This window comes from Hyaena hyaena, unplaced genomic scaffold, assembly GCF_003009895.1.
Source record: "Hyaena hyaena isolate Hyena2069 unplaced genomic scaffold, ASM300989v1 scaffold_1064, whole genome shotgun sequence".
NCBI classification, from domain to species: Eukaryota; Metazoa; Chordata; class Mammalia; order Carnivora; family Hyaenidae; genus Hyaena; species Hyaena hyaena.
The window spans coordinates 452,931-477,167 of record NW_024081699.1 but is presented as its reverse complement, the minus strand read 5'-3'; positions in this window follow the sequence as shown (position 1 = coordinate 477,167).

Sequence of the window (24,237 nt, the reverse complement as noted above, 5' to 3'; positions counted from 1 at the left end):
TATCTGAATAATGGGACTAGAGTTGATTTTTAATTCCTTAGGTTACACAAACCTTAGGAGTAGTAAAAAAGTTAGACTAGGATTCAATTACCTGCAGAAATTGGCAAAGTAGCCAAGTGCAAATGGGAAGCTCTAGGAACGAAAATGAATATGTCTAATTGCAAAGGAACAATAAAGAATGGGAAGAAAAACAAATGTATAAATCTAGAAGTCAAAATATATTCATCAAATGGCCATGTAGTTAAGGGTACTCAACATATAGTTGGAGAAATATGTACTCAACATATAGTTTAAGATAAATCCTTAATATAAATCATGAATACAGAAAAGGCTGGGATGCATGATTAGAAGGCTAATGTTTAGGAACCCTGACACTAATAGTTTTTTTTCCATAGCCAAACTAGTATATTGGCTAGATTTCTGGTCTCCACAATGAAGGGCAGAAGGTAAGAACATCAAAATAGTGTAGAAAAACAAAGAAAGTATTTTGAAAATATTTGAGAAAAAAAACCTTGAGATTGGGATTATTCATCCTTCAGTTAAATACATAAATATCGGGGGGGGGGCGGTATTTTTTTTGTTTTTACAAAAGTGGTGACAAGCAATTGTTTTCCACCTCCATAGAGAAAATGAGAAATTATGTTCAGAGTTAAGCAGGAATAATTTAAGAGAGATCCAATCAGTATTTTGCAGAAAAGAAAATATTTGTGTACATTATGAAAGCCTAAGGCTTGTTCTTCTTCCACAGGTATCATTAAAGAAAGTAGAGATTTTCATTTTTCTGGAATTCATATGAATCATCTTGTGTAAAGATTCTAGTGTTTCTGAATCTCTGGAGGTAATAAGGACCCTAGAGAGATTTCCTTTAGGCCTAGAAAAGTAGCGTGGTCAGAAGAATCACCTAAATAGCCTAAATAGATAAGAGGCTACCAAATAAACAAGATGTCTTCTGACATTTTCACCCTTAGATCACTAAGACATAAAGGAGGTGATGTGCTCAGTGCAAGCAGGTGATTTGTAGGTACTAGGTGTTCATAAAATAGAAGATTTAAGGACCTTCTGATAATGGGACAGTAAGTCATTCCCCATCTGCCGAGCCAAATGTGATACACTGAGGCTCCTACACCCTTCTTAAATAAAGAATTGTACTTGGAAATGGTTGTTTCACATAGCTTACAACTCCTGAGTGAGCCAGCATCTTACTTACTGCTACTTATAGCTAATTTTCTCTCCAGGGAATCTTCACTAAGGTTGACAATTAAAACTGTTGAAAAGCAATCAAACATGAGAAAATTTGTCCCCTAACTCCAACCTTACTTTCTTTCCTTGGTGGGAATCCCACAGAAAAAATATATTATAAATACATATAGTATACTTGTCAAGAATAAAATTTGAGCTGCACTCATTTTCTGAACATTACTGAAAGGTTGCATACCACTCTGTAATGTCTATACTATCCTATGAGAGTGACAGCCCAGGTCAGAGATACCTTAAAATAAAAGTTTTTGAAATGAGAATTGTAACCCACTGATTCTATAGGCAGTAGAATTAATATAGAGAGTTATTTTTCTTAAATAATGGAATGGAATAGAAAATATAACAATTCATTACATGGAGTAAGGCTATATATTACTTTGTGAAACTGTTGTTTTATTTATGCATTCATGTGCAGCAGGGATGTGGATGTAGGTGTGATTATGTACAAATACACTGGGTCATGATATAAAATATATTTCTTACTCTGAGTTCTTATATGCTATAATGAAACTCACTGTTTTAAGAGATTATTGGGGTCTTCAAATTAAGGGGACATATTTATGTAACAGTAAACAGCCGTGAGTTAAACAAAATTGTCAAATACCAGATGTCTCTAAAACATCTGGACATTTAACAGCATGTTGACAAAATATCTAAATGTCTGATTGTCTCTTCCTCTTCTCCTCTGGATGTTTACTTTAATAAAACATATCCATGAGTTGTGGCTGGCTCAGAGATGTCAGTTCTAGCAACAATTTCATTTACATTCTTAAATTACAAAGTATGCTCATTAAATCTCCTTAACTACTAAACTATGCTCTTCCCTAGAAGAGGGAATTAAACACAAGAGTTTAAAATGTTATTAAATGAGTTTTTTTAAGTCAAAGAGAAGTTCAAAAATGTACAAGTAACCACAAGTTGAACTAATATACACAATGAGATATTGGTTATAAATGAAAATGACACTGTGAGGTGCAATAAATAGAAAGTGAGAAGAAATCAGTCAACTCCCTTCAGTATCTGTTACATTTTAATTATAACAAGTGTCTGGTTGCCGTCTTTCCCATATTAAGGCATACGAAAGCATGACAATGTAGGAGTTGCGATCAGCCTGTGTAAGAATGAAGAGCATACTGAGATGGGAGCTTTTTACTAACAAGGATGATTTGACAAATCACCAATGGATAAATACTTTTATGCAAGAAAATCTCTTTATATACATAAGCATTTTAAAAAGAGAAAAGGTTATTAAAGGAAAACTGATTCCCAAAAAGTCATTGTTTAGATTTTAATTTTTTTCCTTAAATTACAACTCTAGATGAAATTTAGGGAATAATAAAACAAGAACTTTTCCTGCTGATTCCCATGACTCTGTCATATAATTTATTGAAATCCCAATTTGTTTATTTTCATGTCATATAGAATTTTGGAGGGGCACCTTTGTGGCTCAGTTGGTCAAGCATCTGGCTCTTCATTTCTGCCCAGGTCATGAGCTCAGGGTCCTGAGATTGAACCCCATGTGGGCTCTGCACTGAGGGTTGGAGGTTTCTTGGGATTCTCTCTCTCTCCTTCTGTCTCTGACCCTAACGTTGCCTGCCTGCCTGCCTCTTTCTCTCTCTCTCTCTCTCTCTCTCTTTCTCTCAAAATAAATAAACATTTAAAAAAAGAACTTAGGAAAGGTGGTTCTATGAAAAAATAACTTATTTGCTCAGGTCTTGAGGTCTATTTTTTATTCATTTTTTTCCTAGTGGTTCAAGACAATTGTGAATTGAGTTTGCATGGTCCTTGAAATTTCCATGAGGATTCTAGATCAAATGAATGGAGCAAGCGTGGTGTTCACCAAAGACTGAATCAAACTAGTCTAAAAGTTTTATTCCTGAGTCTCTTGATGAGCTGTACCTCCTGGTAAACTGTGAAATGCTGGAACTGAATATTATGAGAACAAGACCAACAGCCACAAAAGATTATACATATATATGTATGTGTATATATACATATACACACACATACATATATATACACATATATACACACATATGTATGTGTGTATATAGCATTGCTGCTCTAAGCCTGACTCCCAGACCCAGATAAAAACAATAATTAAAAAAAAACAATGAAGATGTCTCATTAGCTAAAGAATTGAGGGTGAACCACAAGACCTCTGCCTGGATTTTCTGAACTAAAAATATGGCTCATCTAAAATATTGTAACTTTTCAGGTATTTGTGAAATATTACACATTCATTTTGTCAAGAACCAGTCATGGTAGATATCTTGGAACACAGCATGTTGCCCTGTTCCTAGGAGATGTTTGACATGAGCTCTCTGACTAGTTTTCATACATAAACTATTCTTGAGCCTCTGGCTGGTCCACTAGTTACACTGTGGAAGAACTGTGTGATTCACCTGGGAAAACATTGTGAAATATTACTGTTCAATGCCAAAGGAAATATTAGAGTGCCCTTTAAAAAATCATGTTTGAATCAACTTACTACTAACATGGGGTGGGGGGACAAATATAAGCATAAGGAAAATTCCTGGGTGAGGCGAAGCAAAAGTAGCATAAAGATTTTCAGGAAAAGGCCCCTAAGCTATGGAGAAACACTGCTACTCATGTTCCAGTGTCTATTCATTTGCCTGTGAGCACTCTCTGGAGTCCAGCTCGTAAGCTTATCCATGTCCTGGGGCTCCTGTAAAAGGATGGTTTTATTGTGGCTTCTGTGTAAATACATGAAGTCTTAAGAGAGATTGAGTTTGTGTCCTAATGAGCATTTAGGTCAATTTTTATTCAATCTGGACTAGTTTTTATTTTTGTTTAAAAAAAAAAAAGAAGAAAAATTAACTGAGTAGAAAAACACTTGGGATAGATAAAGCTTGGCAGGATCCCAATTGCTGGTATTTTCTACAGAACAGTTCTAGCTCACATGATACTCTCCAAGCTATTTTATTATCTGCACTGAAAAGCCAGCAAAAGCAGGTGCTGCTGCTCAGACCCTGGCTGTCTCTATGTTGCTCCCCATCTTCACATACCCCACTACAGGCCACAGGCATAACCCAGCCCGTCAGGCAATATCCCGGTGACCTGGAACAGGCAGTCTCAGAGGGCAGCTCAATCTCCATGCACAAGTGCCACAAAGTCCCTGGGTAGGGACCCACTTTCCTCCGGCAGGGAGGGATGTGGAATTACTATCGCTTCTTGATTTGTTTCATCAAATTTGCTCCTAGACCAATCTCTAAGTATTTGTATTACAAATTTTCTCTCAAAATTTAATGCTAGTATATTAATTTAAAAAAAACACACAAATTCCTAAAGAGCTCAGATATCTACAGGGAGAACAAAAATGTTTTAAAACTACAAAATTTACATTTTTAAAGGCACGTGCACCATGCCAAGCACAAAGCTATCTACTCAAACCCTGCAATGTTTTATGACATTGTCTCAAATGGAAAACTTAACTTGTCTAATTCAGCATACCAAGCAAATGACCACCAGCAAGAGAACCTTCAGAGAAAACTTATCATCTGTATTAGTTTTCTAAGCACAATCCAAAATGATCCACCTTGAGAACCTCCACCTGGCACCCAGGCTGACTTCTGTGGGAAAGGACACTGACGTGCTTTAGGAAAGTTAATTCTGCAAAATGGAAAAAGATAAAGGTAGAGACTGCTACAGAGGACAGGACCCGTTACAAACCCCAGTGTACCACGGGCCTTTTATTATAGGACAACAGCTTCTACTTGCCATTCTCTTTCCCTATCTCTCTGTCTCCCACCAAAGCGAGCAGCGGCCAGAGCCCAGAGTCAGTGGTGACAAGGGTGCATGCCAAGATGAACAACAACAGCAAAAATATGTTAATGATGCTCTCAACACTGCCAGTTCTTCAATTCGATTCAATTATCTGTACCTTTTCTCCTGATTTCCATGACTTTAGGACGCTATTTATCAAGTACTCCATAATTAATCAGGCGCCAAGCTTGTCTCTAATGAGACTCTATTTACAGCACCCCTCCCCCATGCTCTTCTCCACCCGGAATCCTGACTCCTACTATATTTAAAGCCTCCTCCTCCTTTCCCTTCCTACAGTGGCCCTGGGGCTTTTGAAATGATCCCAACAAGAAAGGATCCTCCTGACAGTTTTAAGGAAAATTTACATATAAGCCATGCCAGTTCCCCACTAGTTTTCCATCATTACTCACCTAAAGATAGGAACTTGCTCTGTTCTGGTGAGTGACTCATAAACCCACTGTCTTTCACTTTTCTCCTGCCCCACCTCACTTGAATGAAGCTCTATTTCTAATTCACAGTCCCGAAGACTATGCCCTTTATTTTTATTCACCTTTGGGCTATTTTTCTTTTCTTTGCCAATTCCTCATGCTTACACATTTGTAATCATTTCTTCCATTTTCCCTTCCTTTTAATTCACCTGTACAGAGAATACCTTTCATTCTACCTAGGTGAAAATCTTTAAAGATTTGTAATTTTTCGTTCTCAGTTCCTTGTAGTGTTTTGTATTCCTGCATTTTTTTTTTAGTAATGTTCTCTCCTAGGTTAAAACCAAAAAGCCTTTTCTATTTTTTTTTAATCCTGTCTGTAAGGCGCTCTTATCTCTAATTCCTTTTTCCGGCTAAGGTACCCATGAATTGAGGCTACTGTTTTAAACAGAGCTGTTCCCCACATCACTCTCAGGCTCCTCTACTTAGTCACTGCCTCTGAAGACAGAATACCTCTCCTGAATATACAACCCTCACAAAGTAGCTTGAATAGGAATTAAAGTAGGATCCAGCTTTCCCATTCTTTTTTTCAGGTACTTGCAGAACTAAAATACATACAATGGATAGGAAAGGCTACCCCGAGTACCTCTTTTTTACTCTCCTTATTGCTGAGTTTTAAAATGTCATTATCCTTCACCATAATAAAATATGTAAAATTCTGAAACTGACTGAGAAGAATCATCTCATTATTTTTTTTTTAACATTTTTTTTAAATTTATTTCTAGGAGACAGAGAGAGAGACAGTGTGAGCAGGGGAGGGTCAGAGAGAGAGGGAGTCACAGACTGAAACAGGCTCCAGGCTCTGAGCTGGCAGTCAGCACAGAGCCCGACGCGGGGCTCGAACCCACGAACCGTGAGATCATGACCCAAGCGAAAGTCAGACGCTTAACCAACTAAGCCACCCAGGCCCCAGAATCATCTCATTATTAAAAAAAAAAAAAAAAAAAAGTTGAGTCAAAACAAAAGTGATAAGCCCAGTCTAAAATCGTTTAGTTCTTAAATGATTCAGCAAAGACTTCAAACACATCCTTCTATCCTCCTTAATCGTATTTCAGGGCTTTTTCATATGTATTCTAGGACTCCTACTATCTGGATAAGTTGATCCTAAGCATCATGTCAACCCTTAGCTTTGTCCATTCTATGTAAGTTATCAAATGGAATCCCACTTAGGAAATTAATGGGTAAAAAAGGGGCTTCATTCTATCAATATGCATGCTAAAACAAACAACCAAACAACCAACAACAAGAAAACATATGGCACTGGTCTGCTAGTTTAATCATGCCCAAGCACAACCTAACAGGAACAATTTAATGTGACCTAACGTATTCCTGTCTTCCATAGTCTGTGTAATCCCAATACTCTTAACTATTTAAACAAAGTAAATACCTTGAATAATAAGGAAAAACATTCCAAATTTGTAATTTTCATACTTAAATTAGAATACGGTTCAGTGAGAAGTTTAGTGAAGGTCTGGAGATTATGTTTTTATCTCACCAACTAATTTTCTCAAGATGGGAACTGCTCCAAACATGAACCTAAAGAAAACTAAAAATAAAATAAAGACTATTTATAATCACATGTCTGTTTGTTTGTTTCTGGATACATTGAAGCATCTATCCATAGGTGCAAGGCAAATAACTTAAGCATTTGGACAAGAGCAAGATGCAGGTCACTCACACCTAGATGAAAATAAAGGTAGACTGTTGAAATAGAAGTTTTCCATTTTAATGTATTTCAATTTTTCAATTATTCCCTTTATGATTAGCATTTTTATGTCCTTTTTAGGGGCTCTCTCCCTTAAAGATACTCTACTGTTTTTCCATTCTCACTTAAATCTAGAATCCATTTAGATTTGAGTTTTGTATGCAACATGAAGCATATCTGGCACACACCTCATTCCCATAACATGTAAATGATTCCTAGAAAGCTATAAAGCCAGATAACTCAATAAAAATGTAGGCATGAAACTTCAACAACCAGTTTACAAAAAAGGATATCCAAATATTGATACCACATAAAAAAAGTGCTCCAATTCTCTAGTTATCATAGAAATTTAAATAAAAACCACAAAATGACTATGTTTAAAACATCCACCAAAATGACTAAAATAAAGATACTTCAAATGTTTTCAAGGACATGGGTCAGTTGATACTTTCATATGTAGTCATGGGAGTATCTATTAGTATAATCTCTTTGAAAAACCATTAGTAGTAAATTGTGACATATAAATTCCCGTTGACTCAGAAATGCAAATTTCCAATGGGAATGAATACAGAGATGCAACAAAGTACGTGCCTAAGAATGTTCATAACAGCTCTATTCATAATGTATAACTGGAAACAGCACAAATGTACATCTCTGGCAGAATAAAATGGGATATATTTAAGTAATAAAATATTATAGAGCCATGATACATGCAACTCTATGAATGAATTTTACAAAGAACCCAAAGACAAAAAAATGCCTATCACCTGACCCCATCCACATAAATTTCACAAGTAGGCAAAACAATCCATTGTGCTACACAGTCCTTATCATTGGGGGCAGAGAGACGCTGCCGTGTCTAGGCAGGAGAATGGGATAGCTTCTGGAAAACAGTAGTACTCCATTTCTCTATCGCAGTGATTACTACACAGGTGTATACTTGTAATTTATGACCTTTTTGTTTCTATTTTCTACATCAAAAATTTACTTCAACTAGTAATGGATAGGCAGAGAAGGGGAAGGAAAAGATTCCACTCTGACCTAGTAAAAAATATGTACAGGAGAAAGATATTTCATCAGAAAGTGGTTCTAGTGTTATTCTTTGAAACTTCAAAAAAAAAGTGAAGGAAAGAATGTAAAAATAAGATCACCAGCCAATATTTTTTGAACACGTCTATGTCTATGTCTACAAATAATGAAGTAAAAACAAATACTGGAACTCAAGGGAAAGAAAGGATGTTGATAGCATTCTAAAGACTGTGAAACAGGATCTCCAGAAGAACCAGTAGCAAAACTAGGGAAATAAAAGTGGAGGTTATTTTGTGACTACTATTTTGGATCTCCAATTGATAACAAAGAAACACATGCAGGTAGAAATATTTAGGATAAAGTTAACAGTATGAAATTAGAGAAAGTAATGAGGTCCAGTGTTGGATCATGAACCTGGAAATCACTTCAAGACAAGAGTGAGTAAGTGAGTACTCAGGGAAACAACTGAAAATATAACTAGCTAAGACCCAAATTGAGAATATGTGGACACATCATAGGTAATACGGGCTAGGAGGTAGGAAGCAAAAAGACAGTAAGACAATGTGAATGGTAAAATACATTATCATAGAAGCCCAAATGAAAGTGGCCGTTCAAACAGTTTATAAGTTTTTGTCTCTCCTGTTGAGCATATGGTAGTATTTATTGTACCTTCCTTCCCACTTTGAAATTAGGAGTGAGCAGAGGTGATTTCACATGTTCAATAACTGTGAAAAGCTTGGATGTGTGTCACTTCCAGGTGGAAACTCTAAGAAGCAGTATGGGACTTGACAAATCCTTCCCTCCTGACACAGTGACTATAGTAACTATGAAGATCACCAGATGGATCTTCCATCAGCCTGGGTTCTGAAGTTATCACAATGTGAAAAGTACCCCATCCTCCAACACATAATGGACACGTATCGTGAGTGCAAAGAAAATTAAGGGTTCTTTGCACCCCTGTCTTGTGGACCTCCCCTGCCCTATGAAACCTCAAACAGAGATCAGTGCTACAATTCAATCTTTGCTGTGTCCACATTCAAATAGCTGAGCACTACTAGGAAAAAAATCAGGTAGTCACACTGCTAAAAATCCTCAATCTGCAAAATCAGTGGGGTCTAGCAACCCTTTTATCTGAACTCAAAAAATTCCCTCTCCCATTTCCCTAAGTTTTCCAAACTTTAATCATTCTTTTCTAGACTCCATGCAGTATTAGCAGAGGATCTAGCCTCTTGACTCATCACGAGTACTAATGCTGCAAAACACACTTATCTGTGTGTTCCTACTTTCTACCTTCTACTAACTTAAATTCACCCATACTGAACTTTATCCTCTTTCTTTCAGTCCTATAGGATGAGGTATTATTTCTGCTTAATCATTCCCTTCACTTAAATTTTTTAGTATTCACTTTTCTGGGATCTTGCTACACTGCATAGTCCTTCTCTTCCCACTGCATTCAACTTGTTACTCTGATTCCTTCTACGTTTGCTCTATAAATATGCCATAAACCCTGGTTTGAAATTAAATCTCCCACTACCCATCATCTAATCTCCCTCTCCTTCACATGTAGAAGTAGGTAGTCTCCTAAATTAATCTTCCATCTACCATTCTACTGAAAGCTATTCTTACTAGCATTAAGACCAAATGGTTACCCATTAGATGTACACTATTAAACCTCTATATTATTATTGATTGCAGTTATAACTTCCAACTTCTTCCTTATTGAATCTCTCTAGTTTACTGGTGTCTGTGACTCAATATTATCCTTGTTCTCCAAGTGCCACTGTCCATTTTCTCTCTTTTCCTGACAAAGGCACCTCTTCCTCTTGACATGCTTCAAATGCTGGTGGTCTCTGAGATTCTCTCCTTGGCCTACAATTCTTCTCACTCTGCACAATCTCCCTCAATTTCATTTCACCCCATGATTTCAACATTACCTATATGCTGATGAGTTCCAAATCTAAATCTCCTGTTCCGGACCATATCCCTGAGTTTAAAAATCCTCAGTCACCTGAATATCCTACAGACAACTCAAAGGCAATATGTTCAAAACTGAATTCAATTTTTTTTCCTAAACCCATTTCTATTCTCATGTTCTCTAAGTTAATGGAATTACCATCTAGCCATTGACCCAAGACAAAATCTGGGAGTGAACCCAGTTTTCTTTTTTTAAACTGAGTTGGCAAAAAAATATGTTGCACTGCTCGTATTCCTTAGGGCTTTACTATTTCGGTGCATGGTAGCCTGATCTTCTACTGCAGATCTCTCCTTCAATTCTGATGGACAACTTTGCTGAGTAGGATATTCTTGTTTCACAGTTTTCCTTTAGTGCTCTGACTGTATCATCCAGCTCCCTTCGGTCCTGCAAGGCTTCCAGTGAAAAATCTACTTAAAGTCCCTATGCAGAGTTCCCTAGTGTGTATAAAGTTGCTTTTCTATTGCTGCTTTTAAGAATCTTTGTCTTTAATTTTTGAAGACTTAATTATAATGTGTCTCAGTAAGGGTGTCTTTTGATTCATCTACCTTTTGGTCTTCCTGGGTCTGTAAATCAAGTTAGGAAAGTTTTCAGCCATTATTTTTTCTAAAACTTTTTCTCTCTCTTCTCTGAGACTTCTATAATGTGATATGGGTCCATCTACTTGTATCCCATAAGTCTCTTAAGCTATCTTCACTTTTTTTCTTCATTCTTTTTGTTCTGATTGGATGAGTTTCACTGTCCTGTCTTTAGGTTCATTAATCTTCTCTTCCATTTGATCTAGTCTGTAATTGAAGCGTACCACTAATGAATTTTTCAATTCAGGTATGTTATTATGCAGTTTTAGGATTTCTACTTTTATTCTATTTCTTATTTCTATTTTGTTAAAATCTTCACTGTATTTCTGTACTGTTCTCCTGATCTTGGTAAACATCTATATGATCATTATCTTTAATTAATTCTCTGCCAGGCAAAGCACTTATTTCATCAAGATCAGTTTCTGGATATTTCTCTTGTTCTTTTTTTTTTTTTTTTTTTTAAATAGTTTATTGTCAAATTAGTTTCCACATAACACTCAGTGCTCATCCCCAAAGTGCCCTCCTCCATGCCCACCCCCCCCCCCCCCACATCCATCAGTCCTCAGTTTTTGTCAGCATTCAAGAGTCTCTCATGGTTTGCCTCTCTCCCTTTCCCCCACCATTTCCCCCCTTCTTCTCCCCCTTGTTCCTCCGTCAAGTTCCTCCTAATCCTCCTATACGTGCAAACATATGATATTTGTCCTTCTCTGCCTGACTTATTTCGCTCAGCATAACACCCTCAAGGTCCATCCATGTTGCTACACATGGCCAGATTTCATTCTTTCTCATTGCCATGTAGTATTCCATGGTATAGATAAACCACATCTTCTTGATCCATTCATCTGTTGATGGACACTTAGGCTCTTTCCATGTTTTAGCTATTGTGGAGAATGCTGCTATGAACATTGGGGTACATGTGCTCCTATGCCTCAGCATTTCTGTATCCTTTGGGTAAATTCCTAGCAATGCTATTGCTGGGTCATAAGGGAGTTCTATTGTTAGTTTCCTGAGGAACCTCCACACTGTTTTCCAGAGGGGCTGTACCAATTTACATTCCCACCAACAGTGTAGGAGGGTGCCCGTTTCTCCACATCCTCGCCAGCATCTAGAGTTCTCTGATTAACCATAAAATACCTCGGAATAAACCTAACCAAAGATACAAGAGATCTGTATGATGAAAACTATAGAAAACTTATGAAGGAAATTGAAGAAGACACAAAGAAATGGAAAAACATTCCATGCTCATGGATAGGAAGAATAAATATAGTTAAGATGTCATTACTACCTAAAGCACTCTACACATTCAATGCAATTCCAATCAAAATTGCACCAGCATACTTCTCAAAACTAGAACAAACTATCCAAAAATTTGTATGGAACCACAAAAGACCCCGAATAGCCAAAGTAATTCTGAAAAATAAAACCAAAACGGGAGGGATCACCATCCCAGACTTTAGCCTTTACTACAAAGCTGTCTTCATCAAGACAGTATGGTATTGGCACAAAAACAGACTTATAGACCAATGGAACAGAATTGAGAACTCAGAAGTGGACCCAAAAGTATACAGCCAACTGATCTTTGACAAAGCAGGAAAGAATATCCAATGGAAAAAAGACAGCCTTTTTAACAGATGCTGTTGGGAGAACTGGACAGCAACATGCAGAAGAATGAAACTAGATCATTTTCTCACACCATGCACAAAAATTAACTCAAAATGGATAAAGGACCTGAATGTGAGACAGGAAACTATCAACACCCTAGAGGAGAAAGCAGGAAACAACCTCCTTGACCTCCACCGCAGCAACTTCTTACTTGACACATCCCCAAAAGCAAGGGAATCAAGAGCAAAAATAATCTCTTGTTCTTTTATTAGAACACACTCTGTTTCTTCATTTTCTTGAGTCTTTGTTGGTTCCTATGCATTAGAAAGTTACATCTCCGGGTTACATCTCCGAGTCTTGACAGACTGATCTCATGTAGAAGGTAAGCTTTGTCAATCAGTCTGACCCAAAATCCTGGTTGCCTCTCAAAACTTTTTCACTGTCTAAGCCACTGTTTTTGTTATTAGTGGCTCCCAATAGTTGGGGCTGTGCTAAGACCCACCAGTGACTCAAAGGCATATGAAATGCTTACATACCTCTTCATTCTTCCTGAAGATCACTAACTGCTAACCCCTTAAGTTTCCCAATGCAGGCTAATTGAAAGCCCAATCTTCAGCCAGCAGCTGGGAAAACTGGAACATGAGATATGCAGTCTAGTACCTATCAGAGAGAAATCAGAAGCTGAATGTTTCTGCTCACTCACTCTGTGCTAAGTCAAATGGAACAGTCACTGGGAAAGCTTGTGCACCCAGAGAGAACCAACATATTGTCTTACACAGTCCTAGGAATTGAATGCTGAATCCCACCAGATTCTAAAAGAATTTATTTAATGTTTATTTATATTTGAGAGAAAGAGAGAGCAAGCAGGGGAGGGAGGCAGAGAGAGAGGGAAACAGAATATGAAGCAGGCTCCAGGCTTCAAGCTTTCAGCACAGAGCCTGATGTGAGACTCAAGCCTATGAGCCATGAGATTATGATCTGAGCCAAGGTCAGACACTTAACTGACTGAGCCCCCAAGGCATTCCCCCTGCCCCCCAACCACCCTTAAGAATCTAGAGCTAGGTTATTTGGCGGTCAATTCCTTAGGTGGTAACCCTAACACTTGGATGCTAGATGTGATAATGAGCTCCTTCTAGGGAGAAGCTGGAGTCCTATTTTTAACTACTGGATTAAGCCAGGGGAAGACAGTAGGGGATATGTCCATGAAGTCTCTCAGGCTCCCAGGAAGATTCCAGTCAGCTCCCATGTGCAGGCCAATTAGAAGCTGGAACCTTTAGACTGAAGCTGGGAAAGTATGTAGTCAAATCCCTTCCAAGCAGAAACTGGAAAATGGAGTTTTTATCTGTTCCTCCTACATGAAGCCCAGGTTGGGTAGCTATAGGAAGTGCTTACACATCTGCTTGAAAACTCCTTTTTGTTGTTAATATGGTACTGTGGGACTCAGGGATGCCAAGCCTTGTTGGCTATCAGAAGTAAGTGATTTGAGGGACCATCCCTTGGATGGCTGTCATAAAAGTTAGGAGCTAAGAATATGGACAAGCTCCTTCTAGGAAGAAGCTAGCAACTTGGTTTTATTATTGGAGTGAACCAGAGGAAAGATGCAGCAAAACTGCTCACTGGAACTTTCAGGATCCTGGGAAAATAATGGTAAAAACCTAGATGCAGGCTAATTAGAATGTGAACTCACCAGGCAGCAGCTGGGAAGTTATGCACTTAAATTTCTTCTAGGGAGAAGCTGGGACATGGTGTTTTTGGCTCCTCCCTCTGCATGGAGTCCAAGCATACAGCCCTGAAGGGTGGTACTGCACTCATTTAAAATCTGCTCTGTTTGCTATAATCATATGGAACTCATGAATGCAAGCCCCACTGGCTTACAGAGCTGGATGATTTGAGGTCCCAGCCCTCAGATGGTACCCTTAAAAGTTGGGGTGCTAGACACATATTCTAAACCCTTTGCTCCTCAGAAAGATACTTTTAAATTACTTGACACTGTGCCAGGGATGGGAGTTATGACAAAAGCATGCGTCAGAGGGAGATTCTCTCAGAGGAAATTGCTTCATGTGTAGCTCTATATATTCAGCGTATCCAGGAGAAGGAAAATTCAGGAGCCTCCTGTTACCATCTTGATCTGGAATCTCTCTTGGGTGGGTAAGTGTAAATTGTATCTTCCATAACGCCTTCCAAAGTTCTTCAACAGGATTAAGCACCAGTTACCCACAGTGTAATTACAGTGATTTGAAAATGTGTCCTCCATTGGCCAAATTTCCTTCCCTCTCTTACCATTTCCCTGTTGGTTTTTTCTCTCTCTCCAAACTACACTACTTCCACTTCTGTTCTTATTTCAGGTTCTACTTCCAAACACACCCAAGGCAAGACACCAGCTATTATCTGACCACATAAGAAAAGACTTGGTATGAGTTGGTAACTATGACTAGACTCTGTCCACATTATTTCCATCCTGGTTTTTACTTTCTGCATCTCTTGCCTGGGCTATTCCAAAGGCCTCCTGTGCATGTCTCTACTTCTAAACCTGCCTACCTCAATTCCATCCTCTACATAAAAGGATTTTAATCTTCCACTAGTTTTTAAAGTGTATTTATTTCTTTCTTTATTTATTTAGAGCACAACAGTGAGAGTGAGATAGAGAATGAGTGAGGAGCAAGGAAGGAGGGGAGAGGGGGAGAGAGGGGGAGACAGAGAGAGAGAGAGAATCCCAAGCAGTCTCCATGCTGTCAGCATAGAGTCCGATGTGGTGCTCCATCTCACAAACCCTAAGATCATGACCTGGGCAGAAATCAAGAGTCAGACACTTAACTGACTGAACCACCCAGGCATCCAGGAAGAGTAAGATCTTTAAAATGCAGATCTTTCTGCGTCACTTCCTTCACTGACATCTTTCAGCGTCTCCCATCACCTACAAGACAAGCTCCAGCTTCTGATCATGGAACATGAGATCTGCTGTGATCAGTTCCCACCTATGGTTTTAGCCTCACCTCTCCTACATCTCAGGTTATATTCCTCTAAGACTAATTGAATTGTGCCCTTGCTCTGTCACCCTGTCTATCCATCTAGATAACTAGTGCTCACCTCTGTTCTATTTTACCTAGAAAACTTCCTTTCTTCTTCTTAATCTCAGCCTACCATCCTTCACATACCAGCTCAATATGTTCTCATCCAAAAAATATCATCTAACCTTTTAACCCAAGGCTAATGTCCACATGCTTTCATACTGTCTACCTCTATTTCCACATACTATAATCTTCTATTTATGGCTGGATTATTGCAAACACCTCCATATAAGTCTCCATGCCTTGAATTTCTCCCTTTGAACCCAAATGGCACATTTCTACTGATGCTAATTTTCTAAAAGAAAGCTAATAGAAAGCCCCTGCCAAACTGTCTATCTAAGCCCATCTCTAATCAGTCCATTCTTATCTTCTGTTCAAGTCAGAACAAATTAAATTACTATCCTCACTCAATGCCACTGTGCAAGGCTCTCTCATGCTCTATGCCTTTGTACATGCCTCTGACTGCAGTGGTTATACCCAGCTACTAAGCCAGCAAGGTTCATCTCAAACATCACTACTCTATGGTACTTTCTCCAATATCTTCCCTCCCCACCTTTTAGTAATTCCTTCTATTGGATTCTCTTAGAACTTGGCAAATATTCCCTTCATAATACCACATGGCCTTGTAATTATTTTTAAGTGCCTTAAGGGCTGTTCTTTCTCATCCTGGCTCAGGATCTGATACTCTGTAAATGTTCAAGAGAGAATGGTTGAGAATGAATAAGTTAATGAGTAAATTAATGAAATGGATAACCTATTTTTAACAAACACAGCCACAGAAAAATAATTTTTCCCACAATGTGATGGAGTCTGAGAAGCATTCAAAATCTGAAAGTAAACTCGAAATCAAAAAATAGAAAAGAAGCTGATGCTAGAAACAAAGAAATACAGAAGGAAACACAGAGTTGGGGAGAAAGGCATGAAAAACAGAAGTGGAGAGTGAGAGGAACAGAAAGAATACATGTACCACCTTCACCTACCTTTACTATCTTTACTTTCTAGATGTGAGGCATCAGCTTCTTACAGGGATACCATAATTTAGTCCCATACACCAGATCCTCATACTCAACTTCAGCTCAGAATGCAAATTATCGCAAATACTAAAGCAACAGGAGAGCAAGTCTAATCTTCTCTTGGAAGTATTTTCATAACATCACACCTTCCCTACTGCAACAAAGGATTTAAACCACTGGTCATGAGAAGCTGCACAATGTGTTAAAGTACAGAAAGAGAAACGGGCAAAGCATTAATGGAATTAAGCCTCCAGGGTCTCAGGTGGAAGGAGTAGTATTCAAAATAAAAATAATTAGTTAATGGACCACAGTCACTGCTGGTCACTGCAGTGGCCAGATGGATGGAAATGCATCATAGCCCCTCTTTTGGGTGGGGCAGCATGCTCTGAACATCTGTCTGCTACAAGTAAAAATATGTTCTGATTCCATTCAGTCTGAGAAGAGCTCTAACCAGAGCTAGAAACGCAGTAAGACAAACCAGTGACTTAGGCTTCGTAGCAAGAGGCGTGGGGTTTAGGAAGAGATCACTTAGGGGACAGACATAATATAGAGATTTAACTCAAACACAGACTCTTGGATCAGATCTGAAGCCAAATGGCAGACAGTTGTGAAACTCTCTAGTATTTAATAACTGGACAACAGTGAAATGGTCCTGTTACTCCTTCTCACTATATATCCCCAACTTTTCACTTTACTCTTCTCTCTTTTGATGAGAAATCCAAAATATTTCACCATAGGTAAGCACTGGAGGTAGCTACCACCTATCTGGCACGATCTGAGGTTCTCTTCTCTCACAGATTTTTCTATTAAACATAGGTCAACAGATGAGAGTCTTGGAAGACATAGGAAAATATATCCAGCAACTTTCATTAATCAAATTAGTAAGGACAACGTTTCTCCATTTCCTCAAGTGACATGCTTTTGCTCCCACCTAATCTCCCTCCTCCTGCTGTCTTTCTATCCCCCTATTAAAAGGACAACAATTTCCTCAGAGCCAAAGACATCATACCTTGGTAGCAGCCTGAACAAGGATGTTTTATAAAAGGAAACGTCTGAATATGACAAATGATATTAGCCCCGTGTTGTCAGGGTCATAGCCAAATCTAATCTGATATTTATGGTATGCTTTATAAAACCACAAACAATCCCTAACTCCCATGGGATGCCATGTCACAGAGAACATATGCAATTAATCTCCTATTGTGACTATTATCACCTTTCTCTTCAGGTAAGCCTCTCCCAGGTATGTTTAAATAGCCACTGCTGAGGCCGCCATCTATTAGCAATAGGCACGTGTGTATGTCGCAAGGTTTGTTACCAGTACAATACCTTACTTCAAAGCAGCAGTACCATAAAGTAGTGAGCCTTTTGTAAAGGCTCAAATTCAGCAGGTCATGTAGCAAAATATTCCCCCACTGGAATACAACATCCAGTGCTTGGCAGAGATGCTGACTTTGGGGAACTGACTGCTGTCAGTTTTAAGCAGGATATAAATTTCCCTTAATTTAGCTCTAACATGACCACTTATTTCAAGACCTGAGTAAGCTGAAGTTGAAGCTTTAAAACTGGAAACTGAGTTTTAGTCTCTATAATTACTTGAATCCAGACAGTGCTAACAAAATGATTTAAAAAGCTAACTCAAGTTTATTTAAAAATATTTAACAGCTAGATCTCTATCAGTTTATATCTATATTCTATGTCCAAGATTCCAATTCCAAGTCTTACCCTTCCTCAGTGGCTGGGGCCCAAGCAAAGGCCCAGAGCCAGATGCCTGAATGTTCTAAGCTTTCATGTTTAGCATCATGAAGACCCCATAGTGAGGGTTAACTTCTGTATCCTGACATTACAATGGCACTGAACTCTTAAGTTTGGTCAGGTAGGCAAGTGAAGTTGTAATTCCCAGACCCATCACTTGCTTAAAGAGGAGCTCCCCAACCTCACTGCACATTAAGATCGACATGTGTGTTGATACCTCTCCATAAACGTGTGCAGGGTTAAGCTCACTTTTCATATGCTGGCTTTAACTCACTTTTTTGTCTACTACTCAAGAAAGCACATCAATTGGTTAGAGCATCGTTATCTAAAATATTGTTGAATCTAAGGAGTATAAAATATAATCATTTCCATGTTAGTATTTCATTATGAATAACAAGATACTTACAATAATATTTGTAACTCACAGGCAGACTTTAGAGTGTCAAGACCTTGTGGTTAATGCATGAGTTACCATAATCATGGTACATGTCTCCTATGACAGGCTCAGTGCTAAAGACCTTATTATATTTAGTATTCATGATGGGCAGGAACTATTAGATTACCCAGGCAAGGTCATACAACTAACTAAAGTTTTGGAGACAGGCCATGAATCCAGTTTTGTCCTACTCCAATAGCAATGCTGAACCACTATCCTCATTTAAAATAACTCCCTCCAAAACTTGGAGCACTCCCCAAGGGTCAGAGTATCAAGATCCTGCAAAATATGACTGCAACTTATATCTGCAGCCTTATAATTTGAGACCCTTGTAATCTGAGACCCAGGTCAAATCAACCGTCTCTAAATGAGTCTTTTCTGAAAATTCCCCAGATGTGACTGCTCTTCCCTAGTATAATGGTTATCAACCAGAGCAAGTCTGATCCTCAGCTGACACTTGGCAATCTTTAGAGACATTTGTGGTTGTCACAAATAGGAGGATGCTACTGGCATCTATTGGGCTATGGATATTGCCAAGAATACCAAAATGTACAAGAAACCACCCACAACAAAGAATTGTCTGTTTCAAATGGCAACAGTGAAAGGTTGAGAAACTCTGGTGTGTATACTAGCCTTTGAAAACTCCTTATGAAATTTAACACTTTCTTCCTTGCATTACATAGTATGTTAAATATTCCCAGAGGTCAAACTAGGTCTTACACAATTTTGTATTCTAGATCCTTTTCTTCAACATTTAACAGGTTACAAGCCATGCGGAGAGGGGCTAAATGTTTAATGATCACTCTAACACTTGACTCTATGGGGTAAATCCTGAAATGTTTATCGGAAAGAGTTATGTGGAACAATGACTAATAGAGAATTCCATAAATTTTGGAGGTGGAGAACACAACAGAGAAATAACAATTTCCTTTTGAAGCTATGGATAATAAGAACCAGAGAAGTCAGGTGAATTGGTTAATATCACAGAGCAACTCTGACTTTCTTGGTTCTTAGACTAGATTATATCTTAAGTAAAAGCCAAAGCTTTTTAAGGAAAAAAAATCTTCAAAAATAAAAAGCATTTCTTTAAAAGGTAAAAATTTATCTTTTCCCAGGAGAGTAATGTCTTCCTCATGACATGTGTTAAGTGCATGAATTGTCTGTTTGTTTGTTTTTAATCATAAACATGCTATGCATCAGTGCTTCCTCTAATCATACTGACAGTGGCGATCAATGCCTTTTACAAAGATATGTGGAAACCACAAAGAGTCAAACATTGCTACTATGGAGATAAATGTCCTTGAAGGCTCTCAGCCTTAGCTCACCACTAAATGCCTCCTTGGAGGATGTTTTATTTTATCCCCATGTTATTACTGGAACAGGGCAATGGTTCAGTACTGACTCAGAAAAGTATCTATGGTGCTATGTCAGGACCTCAATGCCTGACTCATGAAAGACAGCTCTATCCTGGACTCTTCCTTATCTCTTGGCCCAGTCCTAACAATTCATCGAATTAGTTCACGAGGCCTCTTAAGGTACACAAGGAGAGTCTTCAATTATTAAGCACACATACACAATCTGAAATGTGACGCTGTGTTCTCTGTAGAAATTAAGGTCTGTGTATTTGTCTGACCCACTCCATCCACCAGTTAATGACTAGTTCACAACTGCTAACAAAATCACTTTAATAGTATGCAATTCTCAAAATGTCATATGGATGTGTGCACCAGCAAGAGAGACCAAAGAGCTTAAGGTGGTCCACTTGTAAAGGGATTGTCTCCTGTGGTGTCCTCAATAGCTTGTGCTCAGCTGAGAGAAACCAAGCAAAAGAGAATGCCACACTCATCAAGATTAAGATGAGGTGGACTCTGTACCAATGAATAAACACAATCACAAATAACAGAGCAAAAAGAAACCTGCTATTTTGCCACTGTTATAGTGAGTCTCCATCTCTCTCATCAGATAGTTTGCCAGGGACCTCCTGAGTTTCAGGTAGAGGCAGCTTTCCATTAGGAGACTCCTCACTTGAAAGGAAAGAAAGGAAAGAGAGAGAGAAAGAAAAGAGAATGTATTGCATTGTCTTGCCCCAGGGAGAACTTTTCCTCTTCACAAACCGACCAGTGATCCACATGTCAGAGCACTATACTGCATACATGTTTTCACACCTTGTGCTCATCACAGAGTCTTCTATTTAACCCCCTCCTCTCTCCCTCAAAATAAAATCCTGACATAAATATTAATGAGTGTTCGACCCAGAAAGGTATATCTCTGCATTTCATAATGACTTCACTTCTCTCTTCCAAAAGCCACAATTAAATCCCAGAAGGAAAATTATCTTTTGTGGATAATGCAAATAGTGGTCTTTTCTTAATATATGCACAGATTCATAATGATATTACTATTATTAACAGCGACGATAACGAATAAATTTGCTACTACAAAATAAGTAGGTAGTCCAGATTTTATAATCCTATTAAATATCTCTGTATTTTATATGTTGCATATTATTTTTTCTTTATGAGATGACCTGGGTCACATGTGCAGTTTTATGGCTTCCTAGAGATACAAGAAAATGGAGCTATAACTTTTCATTTTCTATCATGTGTGATGGGTATAAGAATATGCATAAGTATTTAAAAATTTTTGCTTCAGCCTTTGATCTCAAGAGCTGAAATTATTTTCCATATATTTTTAAAAGCCACATTCCTCCACAGACATTAAAAGAAAAAGAAATTAGCCACCAAAATAAAATTCTCCACAAACAGTATGCTTGTTTCATTAATGACTTTGTCATTGATCCCTCCAAATAAAGGAGTCCAACAGCAAGTGATATTATAAGACTGCAGAGCTAATACTGAGATCATAATCTAAGGATGAGCAGTCAACTTTTTGAGTATTCAAAAGATGTGAGTGGACATCTCACTTTGATAGAATTGATTTTTATTTAAAAAACCTTTAATAGTCTATAAACATCCCTTACTATACAGGGGACTATCAGAAGAGAGATGAAGACTAGAAGAAAACAGTTTAACAAAACAATATAAAGATGAAAATAATATGGTAAAAGAAGACAACTGCATTGACACTGACATTAAAATTTAAAAAAAAAGTATTCCCTGTGTCTCAAAGACACTGAAGAATGCATCCCACTGTCCAATTGATATTGTGACCAAACATGTAAATTTGCCAACTATCAAGTTGTTTTATTATTTCACATGTAATCATATAGCATGAAAGAAGACTGAATGTATTTTTTAGCATCCTCAATTTGATAAAAATTTATTGTACAAGTTTTATGTACTTAATTATTCTAAAACTTGCTAAGTCAACAGAGAGGTAGGCTTTGGCCTTTTGCTACACATGACGAACAGTTCTCATGTTTTCAATGGTGTGAAGATGCAGTCTAACCTTCCTAGTTGGTGCTGTGGAAAATTCATTCCAATGGGTTTCAAGATTTACTGTTCATCAGAACCACCTGATGGCCTTATTAAAACACAGATTGCTGGGGCGCCTGGGTGGCTTAGTCGGTTAAGTGTCCGACGTTCGCTTAGGTCATGATCTCGTGGTTCGTGGGTTCGAGCCCCGCGTCGGGCTCTGTGCTGACTGCCAGCTCAGAGCCTGGAGCCTGTTTCAGTCTGTGACTCCCTCTCTCTCTCACCCTCCCCTGCTCACGCTGTCTCTCTCTCTCTCTCCTAGAAATAAATAAAGCATTAAAAAAAAAAATTTTAAAACACAGATTGTTGGGCCCAACTACAAGAGTTTCTGGCTTGTTAAGCTAGCATGGCCTGAAGAGGTGCATTTCTAAGGCGTTCAAAAGGCAGTGTCCATGGTTCTGGTTCAAATATTAAAGTTTTCAAATTACTATTTTATTCAATTATGTACGGATGTACAGGACAATTGTGTCCGGGGTTCTATAATTAAACCCTATCTCTACATTTAAAGAAATAATACCCCAAATATCTGGGATTGAAAATCACATGTAATGAGTTAACTTCTCTCTGCTGGAGATCAAGAACATTCATATTTATAAAACTATTTGAGTTCTCTGGTATGGATACCATCCACTGGATATGGTCTACTCTATAGCTATGGACTTCTGTAGAAGAATATTAAATTCCACCGATACTAAAATTCTTTATAATGTCATTCTTTATAATGTCAGTTTCTTTAATATGTTAAAGAAATATTATGACCAGGATGTAGAAAGAACAGATTACAGATTTGACATCATTTGCTACTTAATGTTAACAGTTTCACAAAGCTGATCTTCCATGGTTATTTCATTCAAAAATTAATTCATTATAGCCAAAGTAATACTGAAAAATAAAACCAAAACGGGAGGTATCACCATCCCAGACTTTAGCCTCTACTACAAAGCTGTCATCATCAAGACAGTATGGTATTGGCACAAAAATAGACACATAGACCAATGGAATTGAATTGAAAACTCAGAGCTGGACCCAAAGGTATACAGCCAACTAATGTTTGACAAAGCAGGAAAGAATATCCAATGGAAAAAAAGGCAGCCTTTTTAACAGATGGTGTTCAGAGAACTGGACAGCAACATGCAGAAGAATGAAACTAGATCATTTTCTCACACCATGCACAAAAATAAACTCAAAATGGATAAAGGACCTGAACGTGAGACAGGAAACCATCAAAACCCTAGAGGAGAAAGCTGGCAACAACCTCCTTGACCTCCACCGCAGCAACTTCTTACTTGACACATCCCCAAAAAGCAAGGGAATCCAGAGCAAAAATAAAACTGTTGGGACCTCATCAAGATTAAAGCTTCTGCACGGCAAAGGAAACAACCCACAAAACTAATAGGCAACCAACGGAATGGGAAAAGATAGTTGTAAATGACATATCAGATAAAGGGTTAATATCCAAAATCTATAAGGAACTCACCAAAGTCCACACCCAAAAAACAAACAACCCAGCGAAGAAATGGGCAGAAGATATGAACAGACACCTCTCTAAAGAGGACATCCAGATGGCCAACAGACACATGAAACGATGCTCAGCATCCCTCCTCATCAGGGAAATACAAATCAAAACCACACTGAGATACCACCTCACACCAGTCAGAGTGGCTAAAATGAGCAAATCAGAGAACTCTAGATGCTGGCGAGGATGTGGAGAAACGGGCACCCTCCTACACTGTTGGTGGGAATGTAAACTGGTACAGCCCCTCTGGAAAACAGTGTGGAGGTTCCTCAGGAAACTAACAATAGAACTCCCCTATGACCCAGCAATAGCACTGCTAGGAATTTACCCAAGGGATACAGAAATGCTGATGCACAGGAGCACATGTACCCCAATGTTCATAGCAGCACTCTCCACAATAGCTAAAACATGGAAAGAACAATGAAATCTGGCCATGTGTAGCAACATGGATGGACCTTGAGAGTCTTATGCTTAGCGAAATAAGTCAGGCAGAGAAGGACAAATATCGTATGTTTGCACGTATAGGAAGATTAGGAGGAACTTAACTGGGGACCATGGGGGAGAAGAAGGGGGGAAATGGTGGGGGAAAGGGAGAGAGGCA